A 20,157-nucleotide genomic window follows, 5' to 3' on the forward strand; every position below is an offset into this window, starting at 1 on the left:
ACTCGGCTACTCCTAAGCAGTCTCCAGAGCCTGTTTTTCCTCCTGTGCTGAACTGTTACCCTTCTTCTAGGGAGGATGAATAGCTGATTGGATAGTGAGACAGCCATTCGGAATGGGTACATAGTTGTTCCTGAAAGCAATCAGCAAATCAGACTAGATCTCACAATTCAGGAGAGACTGAGGGCATTAGGTCTGGGCTGTGTAGAAGCAGCTGTGTACCAATGAAGTCCCAAGTGTGTGTTCGTGTGTTTAGGGAGGTGAAAATTATGTTTTGGGGAAGAGCATAGAATATGTGATACTAGCTTGGACAGCCATGTCAGAAACAGTGTAGCAGCCTCCCTCAACCTACTCACATCAGGCAAGATTATCACTCTCCAGACCTCAGTTTCCCCATTTGCAAAATAGAGTTAACAACAGTTTCATTATTTTAGTTTTGGGGCCACACCCAACTGTGCTCAGCACACCTCACTCCTGGTGGGGTTATTTAGAAAAATAAAGTGAACCCCCTGATTTTGTGCTAGGGTCATCCCTGTGCTTCTCTGTGCTGTGACCCTCACTCGCATTGCTCAGGCTCCCCCAGAGTTCTCGGTGTGCCCCCAAACCAGAACTCCCTGTTTCAGTCCTTTCCTGAATAGGGGTCCTGCTCTCTGGTTTGAAGTCTTCACGAAGGGGACCCACTCATCCCCCTCCCCCCGTGAGTCTCTCTGAGTTACCCCCTCCTATGCATGTCCTTCTGAACATTATTAGCCCATTTATCTTCCAGTGTGCAAAACCAGAACTGTTTCCTCCATGCTTAGAACCCTCCTCTTGTTCCTGATCATCTTCAGATCATCACAGCCCGCTGCCATCGGTTTGCTATGGGTTTCTGCCACTTGAACCCAGCAGAGTACTAACTAATACTGATGGAGAGATGAACATTCTAACAGAAGGAATCGCAAAAACAAAGACACAGAATTAGTGAAGTGGAAAGTCTCACTCTGGAGATAGGGCCCACTGTGGAACCTTATATGGTGCTAGACAGCCACATGCCAGGCAAGTACCCTACCCACCATACCTCCTCTCTTTTTTATTCATGTATTTATTTATTTTAGACTATAAAACCCTGCTCCCAGAAGCGCGCAACTTCTTCTTCTTCTTCTTCTTCTTCTTCTTCTTCTTCTTCTTCTTCTTCTTCTTCTTCTTCTTCTTCTTCTTCTTCTTCTTCTTCTTCTCCTCCTCCTCCTCCTCCTCCTCCTCCTCCTTCTTTTATTATTATTATTATTATCATCATCATCATCATCATCATCATCATCTAGTTCTTACTCTGGAGAACCTGGAAGGCTACCAAAAGTATCCTGCCCACACGGCAGAGTCTGGCAAACTCCCCATGGCGTATTCAATATGCCAAAAACCAGTAACAATGATGGGTCTCATTCTCCTGACCCTGAAAGAGCCTCGAATGTGGCACTTTTAAAATCTCAGGGCTAGGACAAAGGAGACGTTATTGGGGCCTGCTCGAGGCAATCGATGAACAGGATGGCAGTGATACAGTGATTATTTTTTTTATTGAACCACCATGAGATACAGTTACAAACTGATGGGGCAGAGGCAGGGAGGAGGAAAGGAAAGGAATGTAGGAAAAGGAAGGGAAGACTAGAGCAGGGAGGGAAAGCAAGGAACGGAATGAGGAGGGAAGGGGAGAGAAGGAACATATCGCCTCTTAAATAAACAGTTCAAGGGCAGATCAGTGTCCTTGGAATCCAAGGGTTTAAACCTTGACATCAGGTCTTTTCTCCTCTTAACTCCTTTGTGGTGCCATCCTTTTTGTCTTCGTAGAGACAGCTTTTACCGCCCCCTCAGTGACTCATTGGATGCAGTAAAAAAAAAAAAAGTATTTTCCTGGTGACTCCAAAGAGAGGCATAACGCCAAGTCATACTGGTTCTGGTTGGCTTTAGTTAGATAGAATCCCATCAATCTGTGGTGTGATTTTTGGAATGGGGCCCTCACACAAGGCGGGGACATGGACTGTGAAGAGATGTGGCTTCATTTTCTCAGAAATCCCTAAGGCTTTTGCTAGAAAGGAAGAGAGACACTCAGTGGGGCCAGAGAGAAGATGTCACCTTTGGACTGTTGGGGGTGACCATGTGTGGGCTCTCAGGTGACACTTTTGTCAGCACTCTAGCCAGAATTGGTCTGTGGTTGCTCGGAGGCCGCACGGCAGTTTCTGCTTCCCTCATGGCTCTGAGGTCAGCCTCACGTGGTATGTGTGGTAACTATTAGCCATTCTGTCTTCATCTTCTTCTAGACCTCTGTTATCCCTTCCTCACCCCCAAAAGGTTTTGATGCTGCTCCAACAAAATCATACACCAAGCTGAACTAACTCAGGAAGGAAATCCAAAGGAAAGACGAGTAGAGCCAAGCCAGGGAATCCCTTGAGTAACTACGCTCTGAGCATTTACCTTTTAGCAGGTCCCAGTACGAGATACCCAGAAGGGCTGAAAAGGCTCTGCCGTGCAAAGTAGGATATAATCAGAGAAGTGAGGATCTTCTACAATGAGAATTACCTTCCAAGGTCCTCAGAACCATTCCTGCCATGGAGATGGGTCCTGGCGAGACGGTGACCACTGTCACCGCATGGAAGTTCCTATGTGACCACCTCTCTTGAGGGGCCCAGAGGTGGGTGGAACCCTTGTTCTCTGGACTGGAAGCAGCTCAGAATCAAGAGCCTCTTCCCCCTGAACTTGGAGCCCTGCACCCGGGCACAGCCTTCATCCCAGAGGATCTGGGACCGAATGGCCAAGAAGAGTCTCAGTTTCTATCGCGGTTCGTGGGGGTATGATTCCATTCAGGCTCTGCAGGGTTTTCATCCCGTGCACGTTGGCTGCCATGTAAACATGTTCATTCAAAGATGAAATAAGTCACTTGGCGTCACCGAATGTTTCGCTCATTATTTAATCACAATAGCAAAGCATCTGATATTTCGCTCCGTGGTGAGCCACGATGTGACCTAATTCTTGAATTACCTTTCCTTTGTGCCGTTTCCTTTTTCCCCAGGATACTTGCCATCCTTGACAGCGAGGCAGAGCATGAAGGGCGCTCTTTCCCTTCGCCGTCAATGCTTTCTTTGAACAGCAGCCTTGAGCTGTTAACTGGAAGCAAGGAGCCCTGGGCCTTCCTTATAAACAAGCAGTGGAGCCCTCCCCCCTTGTAAATGGCTATTTATTAGCATAGTCCATCACCACCCAACATTTTAACAACTCCCCCTACCCCCCTGTCCCCGGCCCTCACCATGACGCCAACTGTCTGCTCCTGCCGTACAAGATGCAGTGAGCAATATGGAAACTCCACCAAGCTAGCGTCAGGCCTTGTCCCTGTACAAATCTCCATGTCCCCCCACCCTCCCATCCTCCCTAGCTGCCACCGCCACCGTGACTGCTACCACTGCCACCCCATCCCCACCACGACCATATTTTTTTTGTTGTTCCAACGCTCACATTGTAAATTAGCGTATTCACACATCAATGTTAAAAGGCTCACTGTGTCACGACAACGATGAGACAGAGCCAGCTCAGTCACGGCTCAGACACAGGTGGTCAGGCTCGCTGCTCCCCCAGATCAAAAGTCAAACCACTGTGAATCTGCTTTTGAAAGTGCAGCCCGAGAGACAAGGCCGGGCTTATCTGCACAAACAAGAACGAGTTATAGATATACATCACAAATGCAGGGCGACAAAAGGGGTTTTCATCATCTGGCAGGATAAGAAACCCCTCTAATGCTGACAATTCTGAGGGCATCTCTGGAATAAGTAGCTCTTCAGGGCGGGTGGGGGGGGTGGAGAAAACGGTAAAATTAGTCTTTGATTGTACAGCAATTGATAATTATTATTTATGTTTTGGTGCTGTTCCTAAAGTAGCCGAGACTTTTTTTTTGTTTTTAAAGCCACCTTTGAGGCAGGAAATGGTTCCTTTTCATGGTTGCATTTTATTTTTTAGCAGCATTTTAAGGACAGACTCCTATTTATACCACACAAGCAGTTTTGTCTGTTGTAAACAAAGTAAGTGGCTGGGAATTGTGCTTTCCCAGAAATGTTTTCCAGGGAAGCCATAATAAGAAACAACTGTGTACTTCTTGAGAATTTGCCATCTAGGTATTAAGAAAGAATTCTTTGCTTTTATGGAAATAGCAAGCACTATAAAGAAATACGTTCAATTTACAAGGGTGTAATTGCAGCATTGCTTAGAGTGCAAGGCTAGCTGCCTTTTTAGCATTACTTGAGTTTGTTTCCCTTCTCATTCTAAGTGTTCTCTAATATATATATGTAAAGTAAAGTAAAAGTAAAGGCCCTCCCGTTGATCATCGATTTGCTCGAGCGGGCCCAGTAACATCTCCATTGGAGACTTTGTTGTTACTGTGTCTGGCATATCGAATACTCTCGGTAGCTTGCCGGGCTCTGCGATATATATGTATATTTGTAGCCCGGCAAGCTACCGAGAGTATTTGATATGCCAGACACAGTAACAACAAAGTCTCCAATGGAGAGATGTTACTGGGCCCGCTCGAGCAAATCGACGATCAACGGGAGGGCCTTTACCTTTACCTTTATATATGTATATATACTTATATATGGGCTGGAGCGATAGCACAGCAGGTAGGGCGTTTGCCTTGCACGCAGCCAACATGGCCGACCCGAGTTCGATTCCTCCACCCCTCTCACAGAGCCCGGCAAGCTACCGAGAGTATCTCGCCCACACGGCAGAGCCTGGCAAGCTACCCATGACGTACTCGATATGCCAAACACAGTAACAACAAGTCTCATGATGGAGACGTTACTGGGCCCGCTCGAGCAAATCGATGAACAACGGGAGAACTATGACTGTGACATATACATAGTTGGAGATGATGGAAACAGATGGATCAAGATAATTTTTTAACCTTTGAATTCTATTTTTAAAAGCTAGTGACTTATTTGGAAAGACTTTGTGAAGAACTGTAGAGTATTAATGGGAAAATGCTAGAATGGTAAATCTTACCAGCATTTTGTTTGTTTGTTTGGGGGCCACACCCAGCAATGCTGAGGGATTACTCCTGGCTCTGCCCTCAGGAATTAGTCCCAGCAGTGCTCAGGAAAATGTATGGAATGCCGGAGATCCAATCCTGGTCAGCATGGCAGGTGCCCTCTGTATTATTGCTCTGACCCCATTACCAGCATTTTTTAAAAAAGAATTAAAAACTCTTCAGTGAGGAAAGAACAGCCCTTTGATTTAAAAAGTGATAGTTTACGGGGGCGGGGGGGGGGGGGAGATCTGATTCCTTAATGATGTGACGAAGAAATAAACAGTACTCTTGTGTTTTTTAATTCCCAAATCAGTTGAAGGTGTGGGAAGTAGGTCCCCACATGCTTCATGAAGCCGTATTCGGAGAGGGGCGCTGTATCCATGGGTGGGATTCAAGAGTCTCTGAACCACGGCAGTGGTTCCCACATACGTGTGTACGCGCACACATATGTGCATCTTTCTAAAAATTTCGCACGGCATTTATGAGCATTCACAACCAACTCTGAAACTGTTAAGAAATGAAGCAGGGTGCATTAGAGATTGTACAGGAGGTAGGGCACTTGCTTACCTTGCGTGAAGTCGGCCTCTGTTGCTAAATCATGGCACCCATAAGCATTGCCAGGGGTTCCTGCTGAGAACAGAACCTGGAATCATCCCTGAGCACCAGCGGGTGTGGCCTCAAAACAAGAAAGACAAAGAAAAGAAGGAGATATGATTCTAGAAAATGCTGCCATTTCCGACATAAATTCCACTCCATTGCTTTGGTACTCTGGCTTATTTGAAACGTGCTAGCTTACGAGATAAACCTACTTTAAACTTTTCACAAAGTTTAGCAATATGACAGAGTGTCGTCTTAGAGAAATATGATCATTTATCAAAATATTTAATTCCGTAACAAATATCAAAGCCTTAAAGACATTTGTTGCAATTAAAATTTCTAAAGGCTTCCTGGTTTGTTGGGCACATTCACATTTTTTATTTCATTTTCTGTAACCTCCGTAAAGAATTCTGTGGTTTGCTGTTGTCCGTAGTCGCCTCATGGTAGAGGATGGAGGCTTGCAGAAGTCAAGTCTTACCCAAGACCATTTCATCAGGACAGGGCAGAACTTGGACCAGTTCCCTAGTTTCCGCCACAGTAGTCAAGTCTCAGCATCTTAGTGGGAACAGCAATCGCGGGACCTTCTTCAGCAGCAAACATCTGCTCTTTTCTCTACAAACGGGGCTGGAGACCTAACAAGCTCAGAACTCTGCTCAGAGGTAGTTGAACATGTTAAAGACGCGATAGCTCTGAGCACTGGTGCTGTATGGTAAGCGAGTGAAAGATACAGTGAGTAATGAGGGGAAAAGATGGCTCTGGGGCCTCTAGTCAGGTGAGACTTTATAGAGGAGATGGAGGGTTCTAGGCCTGAAAGTCACTGCACACGTATTAAGTGGCTTATGTATGCTGCTGCCTGCCTTCTTCTCTTTCTCCTTCTTCCCTCCCTCCCTCCCTTCCTTCTTTCCTTCCTTTCTTCTTTCCTTCTTCCCTCCCTCCATTCCATCCTTCCTTCTTTCCTTCCTTCTTTCCTTCCTTCCTCCCCCCTTCCTTCCTCCCTCCCTTCATTCCTTCCTCTTTCTTTCTTCCTCTCTCCCTCCTTTCCTTCCTTCCTCTTTTCATGTGCAGGGATTAAACCCAGAACCTCAGACAGCTGCTTTTCTTTTTTTTTCTTTTTTCTTTTTTTCTTTTTGGGTCACACCCAGCGATGTACAGGGGTTACTCCTGGCTCTGCACTCAGGAATTACTCCTGGCGGTGCTCGGGGGACCATATGGGATGCTGGGAATCGAACCCAGGTTGGCCGCATGCAAGCCCTACCCGCTGTGCTATCGCTCCAGCCCCTGCTTTCCTTCTTAAGGCAGCTTCAAAGTACAGACTACTAAAAGCAGAATTTGTTGTTAGTCGGTTAGTTTGAGTTTGAGGGTATCCCCCAATTGGTGTTCAAGGGCTATTCCCTGACTCTGTGCTTAGCAATTACTCCCTATGGTGCTCAGGGAACCATGTGGTGCTGGGAACTGAATCCAGGTACCCTGCATGCAAACCACGTGCTCATCCCATTCACTGAGCTATTTCTCTTGGCCCACCTGTTTTGCTTAGCAGCACTCGGGCAACTCCCTCAGGAGTCCCTCCAGGCAGTGCTCAGGGGAAACATGTGGCATTGGGGACTGAAGCTGGGCCTCCTGTATGCAAAGCATGCTCTTTAGTTGGTTGAGCTATTTCTTCAACCTGGCAGGAGAATTTGAGGAAGGGTGAACTGGAAGACCTCCCAAGCAGCAGTGTGAGGGATTAGAGGTCATTCAGAGTGATCACTTAGCCGACCAGACCAGAAGTTTCCCTGGTAGAGTCCGGGGGTGCTGAGGACCCCCAGAGACGTACTTGGTGGTGCTCCAGGGGCCTCCAGGTCCACACCCAGCAGTGCTGGAGGGTGTCATGCAGCATGGAGCTCAGGTCCTTGTGCCTGCAAGCTTGTGCCCCTGACCCCTGAGCTGCTTCCCTGATCTCTAGAAGCAAAACTTGAATGCTAGGACATGATGTTTAAGAGATCTGTTTAGCCATAAACATGTGATGATCACACAGGAAGATAGCACACAACTTGTACCTGCATTTGTTCATAAGATTAATGTGATCCAAGGACTTTGTTGAGAGGTTGTGTGTCAGTTTTAATGGCAAGGAGAAGGTCACATCATTGGAAGGATTGGTTGGGGAACTCTGATATTAACAAATTTGCCTGAAACTCTATTATGGACGACTTTGTAAATCCTGGTGCCTTAATAAAATATATATACATAGGTATATATTAAAAATTAATAATTTTTAAAAGAGTTCCCAAAAGCAAATTAGAATGGTTTAAGCCACCTAAATAATGCTAATTTTAAACAATTATGAAAACCCTTTTCATATGCTTTATCTCAATTTCAGAAAGTATTGAGAATTTGTGTGCACTTAACTAAAATTGCCTACTTATTTATAAAATATGTTGACTTTTGAAATTATACTATATGTTGATTATTAGGAATATGATTCATGAATATATGCAAACATTATTGACAAAATACACGGGTCAGTTTATTGTGGCATATTAATTATTTGATAAGTGTATCACTTTAAAATGTTGAATTTTTCCCTATGTTTCAGTTCAATCTTTTTTATAAAATGGGCTTTTGGAAATTTAGTTAGTAGAAAACTTGCCCAGCCAATAAAGAAAAGCATTCATTTTTCTATTCTGTATACATGATCTGAAGCCAGAGCCTTTTAGGTCTTTTAATCTGTTTGTTCAAGGCCAAGCTATTTATATGGATAATTTTTAAAGCTTCTGTATAAAGGAAAAAAGAACATTTTATTTATTCACTGGGGTTTTTTATATGCCTTGAAATTGCATAGATACAGTATTTTCTACCTCATGGATCTAGAGGAGATAAAAGGTCTCTTATTTTATAAGGCTTTATGTAAGCTTTTCAAATGTACAGTTTTCTCATGCTTAGATTTTTTTAATAAAGCATTATTGCACTGTTACTATTGAAGTTTGATGTGGGCATCTTTTTCCTTCCCTGAATTACATGTAAAATTTAGATGTTTAAAATCGTTTTTTGTTGCATCTTTACCTTCTGGATTTTAATAGTTCTCCTGATGGAGAAATTAACCAGTCCTCATTTTCAGTACTGGGTAGCAAGTCCACATGACTAGGAGAAGACACTGAAATCCAACTTAAGAAATGAAAAGGGAAAGCTCGAACTTGCTTTTGCAACCTATTGGGAAGATGGAAAAAACACAAAACAAAAGCAATTTTCCCTCCCTCCCCTTAAGCACTTTTGCTAAGATTTTGAAAAGAAGAGGAATTTTTCAATCCTGGGGCAACCAGATCCAGGCCTGATTCTAGGTGAACCGCAGCTGCCGGTAGCTCGGTAGCTCGGCTCTGTCAGGGCCAAGAAACAGCTTTCCTCAGCTGGAGCATTCCCAAGCTATCACGGCCGTGAAACAGGTGGGGAATAAATATTGTAGAACGGTGGGACATTTGAAGAGCGAGCGCCTCATCCCCGGGACTCGATTTGGACAGGCTTCAGTTGGAGCTAACAGGTGTTCCTGGGAGGGACTGTCCTCAGGTGGCCGGAGAGGTTGCCATTCTTTCACACACATAAAAAAAAGCCCCCCTTCTTTCTGCCCGCAGGAAAACTAGAATTAACTCCAGCCTCTTCTTTTGAAATGGAAAAAGAGAAATAAAAATATGGCACCGGGTTCTGGCTCCGACTGGGTTTCCGTGGAGCCTGTAATCTGTGATGAAGGAGAGAGATTCTTGGAGCCAGGCATCCTTGGAGTTGCAGTGTTGGAGATGTGGTCGAAATGGAAGGAAATCCAATCATCTTTTCACCAACAGTGATCCCAAGAAAAGGGAACATTTGTTCATTCACCAAGTATTTATTTCATGAGCCCTTCTGGTTTTCTAAACAAGAAGCTAAATGTCAGAGAGAGAGAGACAGAGACAGAGAAACAGAGAGAGAGAGAGAGAGAGAGAGAGAGAGAGAGAGTGTGAAAGGCCTGCTTTCAGGGGGATTACCCTAAATTGTACTGATGGAAATCAGACAGAACATGAACGTGAACTTGAATAGTCTATGGGAACCATGGTGAGAGAGAGTAATCGCTGACATAAGAGAGATTTTTTTAAAAATATTTTTTTAATTGAATCACAGCGAGATACACAGTTACAAAGTTGTTCATGATTGGGTTTCAGTCATACAATGTCCAACACCCATCCCTTCACCAGTGTACATTTCCCAGCTCCAGTGTCCCCAAATTTCCCCACCCCTGCCACCCTCTATGGCCGGCACTTCTTACTTTCCTTCTCTCTCTCTCTCTCTCTCTCTCTCTCACACACACACACACACACACATCAGAGAGATATTTTTTGCATAGTGTCACTCATACTGAAGATGGGACTAACATGTGACTTGAGAGAATTCTTTCTAAATCACTTTTTTTTCCTCTTAAGCATGTAATAGTAATATTAAGAGAAGTTTTTAAAGTAATATTAAGAGAAGTTTTTAAATTGATTTTCATTTTTCTACCTTGAACTAAGCTATTCCCTTGATATAAGGATTCCTTTCCAATGTTATGGTTGGCATCCATGTGTAATATTATATTGCATTTCTCACTTAATATTGTCAACTAAATTTTCCCAGGTATTTACACAGTTTTATAATTATTTTTCCTAATAATGAAAGTCTTTTTAAACCTCTTGGTTTGTAGAAAGACAAAACCTTGATGGAGGAACAGAGAGGAGCTGTTAGGAACAAATAGCTAAGGTGGTAAAGCATCTACCTAAATGTGCTGAATGAACCCTGAGATCAGCCCCCAGCTCCCCATGGTCACGCCCTCACTGCTGTGGATGGTCCTATAAAAGTCTTTTTATAAGTGGACCGGGGATGTGGCTCAGTGGTAAAGTTTATGCCTTGGGTTCAATCACCAGTACCCTAAAAATATTGTGATTTGTATTGTAAACCAATGATATATCAATAAAATTTTATTTAAACAGGAAATAAAGAAAGCCACCCATAATACACAGAGAGAAGGAAAAAACAGCATGTGATAGAATATTTCACTCCAGCCTTTCCCTCTGAATTTTATATAATTTATACAGTTGATCATATAACATGCAATTTTATATTATTATTTGTATTATTATATTTGAAGGCACTTTCCTATGCCATTAAAATACTTCTTTCTTTTTTTTAGTGATTGTATAATATTCTCTCATAGGAATACTTCTTTTCCATTAAATAATTATGATAATTATAATTGTTCTGGTTTATTGGCATACATGGATCTCCATGACTTTATTCATGGATTGTATTCATCCCCTGCTGTCACAAGTCATAAATGAGGAGAAAAATACCCTTGCCCATAATTGAGTTATGAACTTTCTAATATTGATCCAACTAGAATGTTTCTACAAATAAGTTTTGTTTTGTTTTTTGGGGACACACTCGGCAGAGATCAGGGTCTACACCTATAGGTACTCGGGGGACCATGCAGTACCATGCATCAAACTGGTGCTTCCCATATGTAAATTATGAGGTCAACCCATTGACTATCTCTCTGGTCCGCTACAAGTAATCTTATCAAGAAAAGTATGTGATATGCTCTGATCCTTTCATTATAGGAATTACCGCTAATTTCTTATGTGTAACACACATAGTGTTATACGCATGTATAAGTGCGTGTTTCTTTGTATATTGGGTTGGGTATAATATTTCAGATCATACTGTTTTGAGGAGTTTATAGATTCGGAGATATTTTCTCCTGCACTTAGGTATCACTCTTGCAGGGCTCAGGGCAAGCCAGGAATCGAGCAGGGTTCGACCTCAAGCAAGGCAGGAGCTCTATCCACTGTACCGTTGCTCTGGCCTTGTGTTTACAAAATTGTTGATGTTTGTGGTCTTGATGTACAGTTACAGTATACCACCATGACTAAAGTGCCCAGCCTACCAATGTTCCTATGTCACTTCTAATCTTCCTCTTCCTTCCTCAGCACGTCCCTGTTGCTTGGTAACATCAGATTTGCAACCCAAGGCCAAGAGCTTGTCAATTTTTTTTGTACTATCTCTTCTTTTGTTTTATTTCCCTGTATACCATGGATGAGTGAGATCATCCATTTTAGATCCTCTCCCTCTGACTTTTTTCACTTAATATGGTATCTTCTAGTTTCACTCAAATTACCAGGTTTTATCTCTTCTTATAGTTACATAATATTCCATACATATATGTTACATGTATATCTTTATCTGTGTATCTGTCATTGACATTTGGGTTATTTTAATACCCTGGCTATTGTAATAACTGCTGATTATGTGAATATTCATTGTGCTGTCACATTACTGCTCCTTCTGAATCTTTTCTTTATCTCACCCAGTGCTTTGCCTTGTACTTTTTTAAACCTTTTAAAATCTATTTGTTACTTAAAATTTTCTGTTCTTCTCTTTATAAATACTCTGCTCTCACCTTTTTCATGGATTATATAAGCATTTTTCAAAAATCATTGGTTTCTAGAGCACATAAATGTCAGAGTTTCTGTCTTACTCTGACTTTCTGAAGTATCATTTCCTTCTCCTAGGTCTTCCCCCACCCCATACACACACACCCCATTGTGATTAGGTAATTTTGAGTTTTTAATCTGGTTTTGTTGCTTTTATTTATTTATTTATTTATTTATTTTGCTTTTGGGGGTCACACCCGGAGATGCTCAGGGGTTATTCCTGGCTCTGCACTCAGGAGTTACTCCTGGCGGTGCTCAGGGGACCATACGGGATGCTGGGAATCGAACCTGGGTCAGCCGCGTGCAAGGCAAATGCCCTACCCACTGTGCTATCTCTCCAGGCCCTGGTTTTGTTGCTTTTAAAGATTTGGGGGATTTGCAAATGGATGGTAGCTTTAATGTGCTCAGTTCTGTTCTAAATTGTCTATAAAAATGAAATAGAACTTCTTCCTCTCCAGTACCCACGTCTCATGTACACAAGAGTCTCTCCACATCTAACCCATTGCCATGGCCACCACCACCACTTTGACTCACTTTACTTATAAAAGGCATTTTCCCAGGATTCAGGGCCTTTCCTCACCTATATTTCTAGTGTTGATTCGTTGTTCTCCTTGGCCTCACATCTATAGAAAGGAAACAGTACGTGGAGTGTGGAGTAGGAGAAATGAACACAGAAGTCCAGTGTCTGCTAAGTTGACCATCCACTCCAAGAAATGAGGTCAATCTGTAGATATTCAGAACATACATCCATTACCTAGAAGACTTTGTGAGAGAGAGGTAATTACTCTTGACATTTTCAGCCCCAATTCAGAGAGAGAGAGAGAGAGAGAGAGAGAGAGAGAGAGAGAGAACATGTGTATAAAATCCTTCTAGGCTCTGGCAATTGGTAATGTATGCTTCAGTATAGTAAATTATCTAATTTATGTCTTCCAGACTATCATCATCTTCTAATGTTTCCCTTTTAATTTATCAGGTCTTTGATAAGATGCAGTATCAGGACCCATAAACTAGGTACCATAGGTACCATTTTAAACTAGGAACTGCAGGAGATCTTTAAAATTTCCCTAGATAAAGAACCATACTCATTTCTGTAGCTGAGCCCTTGGGCCTGTATGCCTAGGTGGTCTTGTTTTAACTGTTACTGTTTAATTATTGATGATTTACTGACACAAGGCATGGAAGCCTCGGGGAAAATGAAATCCCACATGCCAGTTTCTTTAGATGAATCTTCTTTGAAGTTTAAGTGTCCCTCTAAGTAATATAGTAAGGCAGGATTTAGGGGGTCACTCCAAATACTGCCTGGGAAAGTCACCATGGCATCTGTATTCATTGACAGCATCTATGGGTGCATCTTGAAGATGGTCTGTCCGTGCAGCATATAATGACAGCCTTGTGCAAGCCCATCTGCTGGAAGCCAGGCATCCCTACACATTTCCATATGCCTCGTTTCCTTTCCCTGTTTCTCCTGAGAAAAATTCTAATCTCAACAAGGAAAACAACTTAGCTCCAGGAACTGACTTTTTTCCCTATCAGTGCTACTACTCTTCTGGGAAGCATTTATTATTAAAAAAAAAAAAAAAAAAAGAATCTTCATTCCACAGGCTTGGCTAGGGGACGTGTGGATAAGGCTGTCTTGCCTTCCGGAAGCTCACATGCTAATGAGAGGGAGTACTGAGAATGCTATCTCAAGATGGATTTTTTTTTAATTACTATTTTGTGCCTCCATTTGTTTGTATTTATTTATTTCTCTTTAGTCACCATCACCAGTTTGAATATAAGGTCCATGCATACAATGTTCCAACACCACACCCTTCATCAGCGTGCCTGTCTTCAACCTACCCTCTGCCCCCAGGACCGACAGTTCAGTTCTGGAGATCAGTTTCGAGATGGATACTGATCAGAAACCTCAGTGCACAGTCCCTGGAGGCTGGAGAGTATTACCCTGGTGGAGGAATCAGGATGGGTTTCCTGGAAGAAGGACATTTGCCTTTGAAGGGAAGGTCAGAGTTTCTTGGACAAAGTTAAAAGGGATTCCAGGCTAAGGAATGAACCACGACAAGAAGATAGCATCTTGCAAGGGAGGCATAGCACGTAATTCAGGGAAGGTCTTTTTGGTCAACTCTGTGATTTTTACCTTTTGTTTTTTCTGATGTTCCCATTTTGAGAGTAGAGGGTGGGTCATAACCTCCCCAGGTTCCACCCATGTGGTTACAGTAAGTGGAAATATTTCATCATTTTTTGATACTCTGTATTTTTTGTACTCTGTATCTCCCATCTTCTTTGTCTATTCCTCCATAGTGCTGCATTGAACACAGAAGTGCCTGTTTCTTTCCAAATTGGTGTTTCATATTCATTGACTAGCCATAGGGAAGTGGAATTGCTGAATTATGTGTTAGATTTATTTTTATTTTTGAGGAATCAAAAATAAAATGAAATCTTTTCCCGTTGGGGCTACACCAATTTATATTCCCACCAAAAGTGTTAGAGGATTCTTTTTTGGCACACCCTCACCAACACCTGTTTCCAATCATTTTAATATGGTCCATGATCACAGGTCTGAAGTGATAGATCTGATGGTGGTTTTGATTTGTACAAAATATGCCTGTTTAGAGCTGCTTTTCTTGATCATTAGGCTTTGCTCTCTCCAAATGATGCGTGGGCACCACTGTAATCTATGCTTTCAGTTATGTTGCATAGGAAAATCAGATTCTTGGCAGACAACAGGTTGTTTTGGGGAGAGCTAAATCCAGGGGGCTTTAGGAGGCCCCAGATCAGAGACCCTGCATGGGCTGGAATCAAACTCCCCATTGACTGACATCGGCCTTGGTATGATATGGCCTCTTTTCTTTGACTTTTTGCCTAAGCAAAATTTTTACTTTACTAGAACTTGAAGGATTTTTTTTTTGTTTTTGGCGTTTTGGGTCACACCCGGCAATGCTCAGGGGTTACTCCTGGCTCTGCACTCAGGAATTACCCCTGGCGGTGCTCAGGGGACCATATGGGATGCTGGGAATCGAACCACGGTTGGCTGCATGCAAGGCAAACACCCTACCCTCTGTGCTATTGCTCCAGCCCCCAGGACTTGAAATTTTTACTACCTTTTTATTTGGTAGCACAGCAGGTAGGGCATTTGCCTTGCATGCAGTCAACCCAGGTTCGATTCCTCCTCCCCTCTCGGATAGCCCAGCAAGCTACTGAGAGTATCCCGCCCACACAGCAGAGCCTGGCAAGCTACCCGTGAGGTATTCAATATGCCAAAAACAGTAACAACAGGTTTCACAACGGAGACATTACTGGTGCCTGCTCGAGCAAATCGATGAATAACAGGAGGACAGTGCTACAGTGCTTTTATTTGGTGTGTGTATTGTGTGTGTGTGTGTGTGTGTGTGTGTGTGTGTGTGTGTGTGTGTGTGTGGTGGGGGGAGCTGTATTAACCATGCATCTGGCCAAGTTATCACTTCTTAAATGGTTCCAAATGAAAGTCACCTCTCAACACTGGTGTTCTTTCTTGGAACACATCTACCTGATTAATCAAGTTTTGTGGGTTTTATTATTTCCATTTGCAAATGGCAAGGATTCTTAGCAGTCAGTCTTCGAAGGAATCACTCCTTCATGCTCATCGGCCTGATTCGAGGTTGATGAAATACTTGCATGTACCTGGCAGGGGACTGAGAAATCTTTTGGCCTTTCCACTCCATCAGGAGAAGGACGTGTGAACAGGCAACACAATGGGACTACAGGGTAACCAGAAGCACACACGGCTGGCTCGTGCTCCAGCTGCAAAGTTTTGCCTGATTTTGAGTTGTATTGTTACACAGACGCCATAGCCAATGCAAAAGGAAACAACTTTAAAAAGAAGTACACCTAACTCAATGCATTTATAATCATCTTTTGATTATTTTCTCATGGACTGGACTGTCTCCCCCCACCTGAATTTATTTTTGTTTTATTGCACATGTAGATATCTTTCTTTATGCGATTTTAAGACCATTTTCACTCTTGCCTTTTTCCCTTACAGCACAATAACTTGTGCTACATTAGTCGACATTGTAATATAGTTTTTTCTCTTTTAATAGAGCTTCTATGATGTTTATTTAGGCACAAGAGCACCTAATAGCAAGAGGTGGACATTCATTTTTTGGAAAATCAAAGGGCGCCAACTCTTACATCTCTTGGACTCCTCCTGCTAATATTTAAGAGCGCACTGAGTTTTGTTAACGGGATACCAAGGTTTTGTTCCTTTCTACCCTCTGCACACACCAACTGCTTGCATAGATTAGTTTTAATGTGTTTTCAGAAACTAATGAAGTATTTGGTACAAAACTGCGTTCGTATAAACAAAGCAGGCATTTACTCTATGGTGGCAATCAGTGTCCTGGGTTCCAGAAATAGTCCCCTTTTTACAAAACATTCCCTGCAGAGATGTGGAGAGGTGGTAACTGAACTTAGCTGATGGCTTCCTGTGTTGTCTTTGTCTAATATCAGAAACTGAGAACAAACCAGTGGAGACCACAACATCTACCGGGTGGCAGGCTGAGGAGGAGGGGGATTCAGCCTCCCCCAGTGCAGAGTAGATAGGCCTTTATCTCTGGATAAAGGGGATTGGATGAGGGCTCCAGGGCAGGGTGGTTAGGGAACTGCCTCAGCACCAGTTCTGAGCTGGGGCCTGGCTCAGAGGTTCTGGACACCCAGGGGCAGTGTGGGACCACTCTGTACTAGACAGAGGACAAAGGAGAAAAGAAAGCAGAGGTCAAACACTTGGCACCATTCCTCCAGAACCCGGCCTTTGGGGATGACGTTGGAGGACTTTTTTTTTTTTTTTGTCATCTTTTGTATTTCCTTGGGGACAGCTAAACAGAATCTTTCTAATGAGACCAGAGACCAAAAAAACAAAACAAATAAGCAAAAAACTGGAAGTCTGTCCATAATTGGCCTACAGATTTTTTTTTCAGGGGCAACAGTCTGAGGGGTTTTTGTCTTTTAAACTAAGGCTTCACTTCTGTACATTTTAGGTAAGCAGCGTATTGAGATGTAGGTCCGTTTCCTTAACTTGATCTCAGGGCTCTTCCCCATCAACTCCTAGACCACGAAACTGTATTCTCACACCGGCATTCTGGCTTTTCTAGAATTGCATTTGTGTGGGAATATTTAATAGACAGTCCACGGTGTATGACTTCATTCCTGTATCGTAAGTTTTTCTAAATTCACCCATGCTCTTGTGTGTATTTGTGTTTCATTCCTTCTACATGCCGAATAATATTCCATAGTAGAGATATCCTGTAGTTCTCTCTGTTCTCTAATTTGTGTATATGAAACTTACAAAATTTTGGAGCTACAATAAATCATGGTGCTTTTTATGGGCATTTTTTTTTTATTTCTCTTGAATCTAGAGGTAGTGTTGCAGGTCATGTGGTAAATATAGGATTAATACTGTAAGAACCTAACTAGCTGTTCCCAATGAGTGAACCATTTTTCATTCTCATAATAAGGACTAAAAGTTCCAGTTGCTCTGTATAGTCACTCTGAAAATATTCAAAACAGCTGCCAGCAATGAAAACCAGGAGCCCTTGGGGGATGACAAGGTCTCCTGCTCACCGCAGTGGCTATTTGACCCATTTTGCTCGTCCACCTCTCACTTTTAGATTTTTGAGCCCTTCCTTAGAAATTCTTCTAAGTAAAATTGTATCCCATGGTGAGTGACGGGGCCTCCCAGCTGAGAGCAGAATCTTTGGAGAGAGGCAAATGTAGGTTCGAGTCTCGGGCTTGTCATTGATTAGCTGTCAGTTTTAATAAGTTAATATCTCTCATCATGGATTGCTTATCTGTAAAATGCTGAGGATCCCTTATTTAAAGATTTGTTGTAGAAGTCAAGCAGAACAGATCAAGCACCTAGCACAGTGCCGGGCACATAGAAACTGCAGTAGCCATCACACATGTACTGCCCTATTAGTATCATAACCCAGCCCAGTGATTCTCATGTATGTCTGTGTGTGTGTGTGTATCAGAGTCACCTGTGCATATTTCTGATAGCATAGACACTTGAGTTTCTCCCTCATCTTGCCGACAGAATCACAATCCTCCGGAGCTGATGCTTTATGAGTTGAGATGATGCTTTAGTTAAAAGTTCTGTAGATAATCAAGATAAATGCCTGGTCAGCTCTCGGCTGACTGGGCAAATAATGGCCAGGAGCCGCACATTCTGAGTTCCACTGTCATCTTACTCTATGACATTGGGAAAATTACTTAATCTCTCAGAGTCAGCACACTAAGTGACATCTGATGCTCACAGATTCCATCTTTCTTAATTCCTGAGTTCTTCCTGAGAGGCAGCAGATAGAGTTGGAGCTATGAGTTGGAGGTGGGTGAGGGCTGTGCTTCTTTCCCAAGTCATATGTCAAAATTTAGGTAAATCTCCCACTAAACTCTGTCTCCTAGAAACAAGCAAAAGCAAGCAGGAACAGGGACTGGAACAATAGTACAGTGGATAGGTCGCTTCCCTGTTATATAGTCAACCAGGGTTCAATCCCCGGCACCAAAGTATCCCCCCAGTTCCTCCAGGAGTGACCCCTGAGTGAAAAGCCAGGAGTAAGCTCTGAGCATCAGTGAGTGTGGGAAAGAAAAAAAAATATGAACAACATCAACCACCACCTTCACCACTGCCCCCCCCCCCACACACACACCCCTACCTCTATAGGCCAATCAAGTCCTTGTCCCCAGTCCTGATAGGAAAATGTGTTGAATGCAACTTGGATGAAATGTTTACCGGGGTCAACAAGGAAAATATTCTAGCAACAGAAATCAGCTGTTCTCTAATCCAAGTCAGGTGACAGGCAGCCTTTTATATGAGGAACATGGGACTGAGGCAGAATCCTGAATCAAAAACTCTGTTCCAGGGTAGTAGACGGTTGGATATCTCTAGTTCTGCTCCCTTCTTCTTGCCGGCTGCAGGAACCAGACCACATGGCTCCAGTACCATTTCTAATGTCTTCATTAATAATTATTAGTTATGCTAATTAAGAGTAACTAATTAATAAGATAAAGAGAGCTTCCACAGTGCAACTGCCTCTGGAATATGGCTTTTCGTTAGGCTTTTAAATGAGAATCCAACACCCCTGAAATGTGTATTCCCAATCGGGTGACTTCAGTCATAAACACACTAACCCAAGGGTATGGAGTCAAATGAACTACGACAATATAATGTCACAGTATCTGTACAGAGTACTTTAAAGTTGGTTACACATAGTGTAAGGATAGATGATTTCCAAGATTCCATCCAAATCTAAGATTCAACAATTGGATTTCATATGAAGGACCCTAACATGTGATAATCGGCACAGCCTCTTGTCCTGAACTCTGCTCTTTCTGGAAATACCCCCAAATAAAAATTTGGAACGAAGAAAATGTTTACACAATTTTTTCTGAATGAAGTTTACTGATACCATTTCACAATGAAGCATGTGCTAATTTCAGTGTATCAAAATTCAGACTTGATTAATTCCGCAGGCACTAGTCAGAAACATAGACTAGAAGAGAAAGGGCACCTTATTTTACATATAAGAGCATCTCATTTTCCTAAGCCTTTAAAAATAAGTTTCCAAAAATAAATACAAAATAGTTTCCAGATGTTTAAGGTGAAAAAGATAAATGAACAGAGTGGTTTATCAGCATTGACTTTGTCCCCCCCCCCCAAATTTCTGAGGTGATCTGCTTCATAGAAAGTGAACTAGTGCCAACCCTCCCTAGTGCCACCTCTCTCACCCATGGGAGTTCTCACACTTACTTGAAACACAAAACTAGCACAGATAGTGCCAGTTGTTTGGGGACCCTGACAAGGTTAAGAGTCTTGAGGGCAGGCTTCCGGGAAGAGCTTGAGAAAGAGAAGGAACGTGGAGGATGTGCTCCCTCCGTCCCCACTGCCAGCACCACCTTACCCAGCACTGCCGGCAAACTTCCCTCCACACACACACCCAACTGCAGCCTCTAGAGCTTAACAATGGCCATTTCAGACAGGAAGCGGATGAGGCTTGAGTTCCATCTCTCATCATTTTCACTGCTCTCTGA

The 20,157-nt window shown here is 42.9% G+C and overlaps 1 protein-coding gene across 4 annotated transcripts in view; it reads left to right on the forward strand.

Annotated features, from left to right (window-relative positions):
- The window catches only part of VTI1A (vesicle transport through interaction with t-SNAREs 1A), a 405,243-nt gene that overhangs the window by 257,330 nt on the left and 127,756 nt on the right, over positions 1 to 20,157 (forward strand). The window lies entirely within an intron of this gene.

The sequence above is a fragment of the Sorex fumeus genome, unplaced genomic scaffold, assembly GCF_029834395.1.
Source record: "Sorex fumeus unplaced genomic scaffold, SorFum_2.1 ptg000043l, whole genome shotgun sequence".
NCBI classification, from domain to species: domain Eukaryota; kingdom Metazoa; phylum Chordata; class Mammalia; order Eulipotyphla; family Soricidae; genus Sorex; species Sorex fumeus.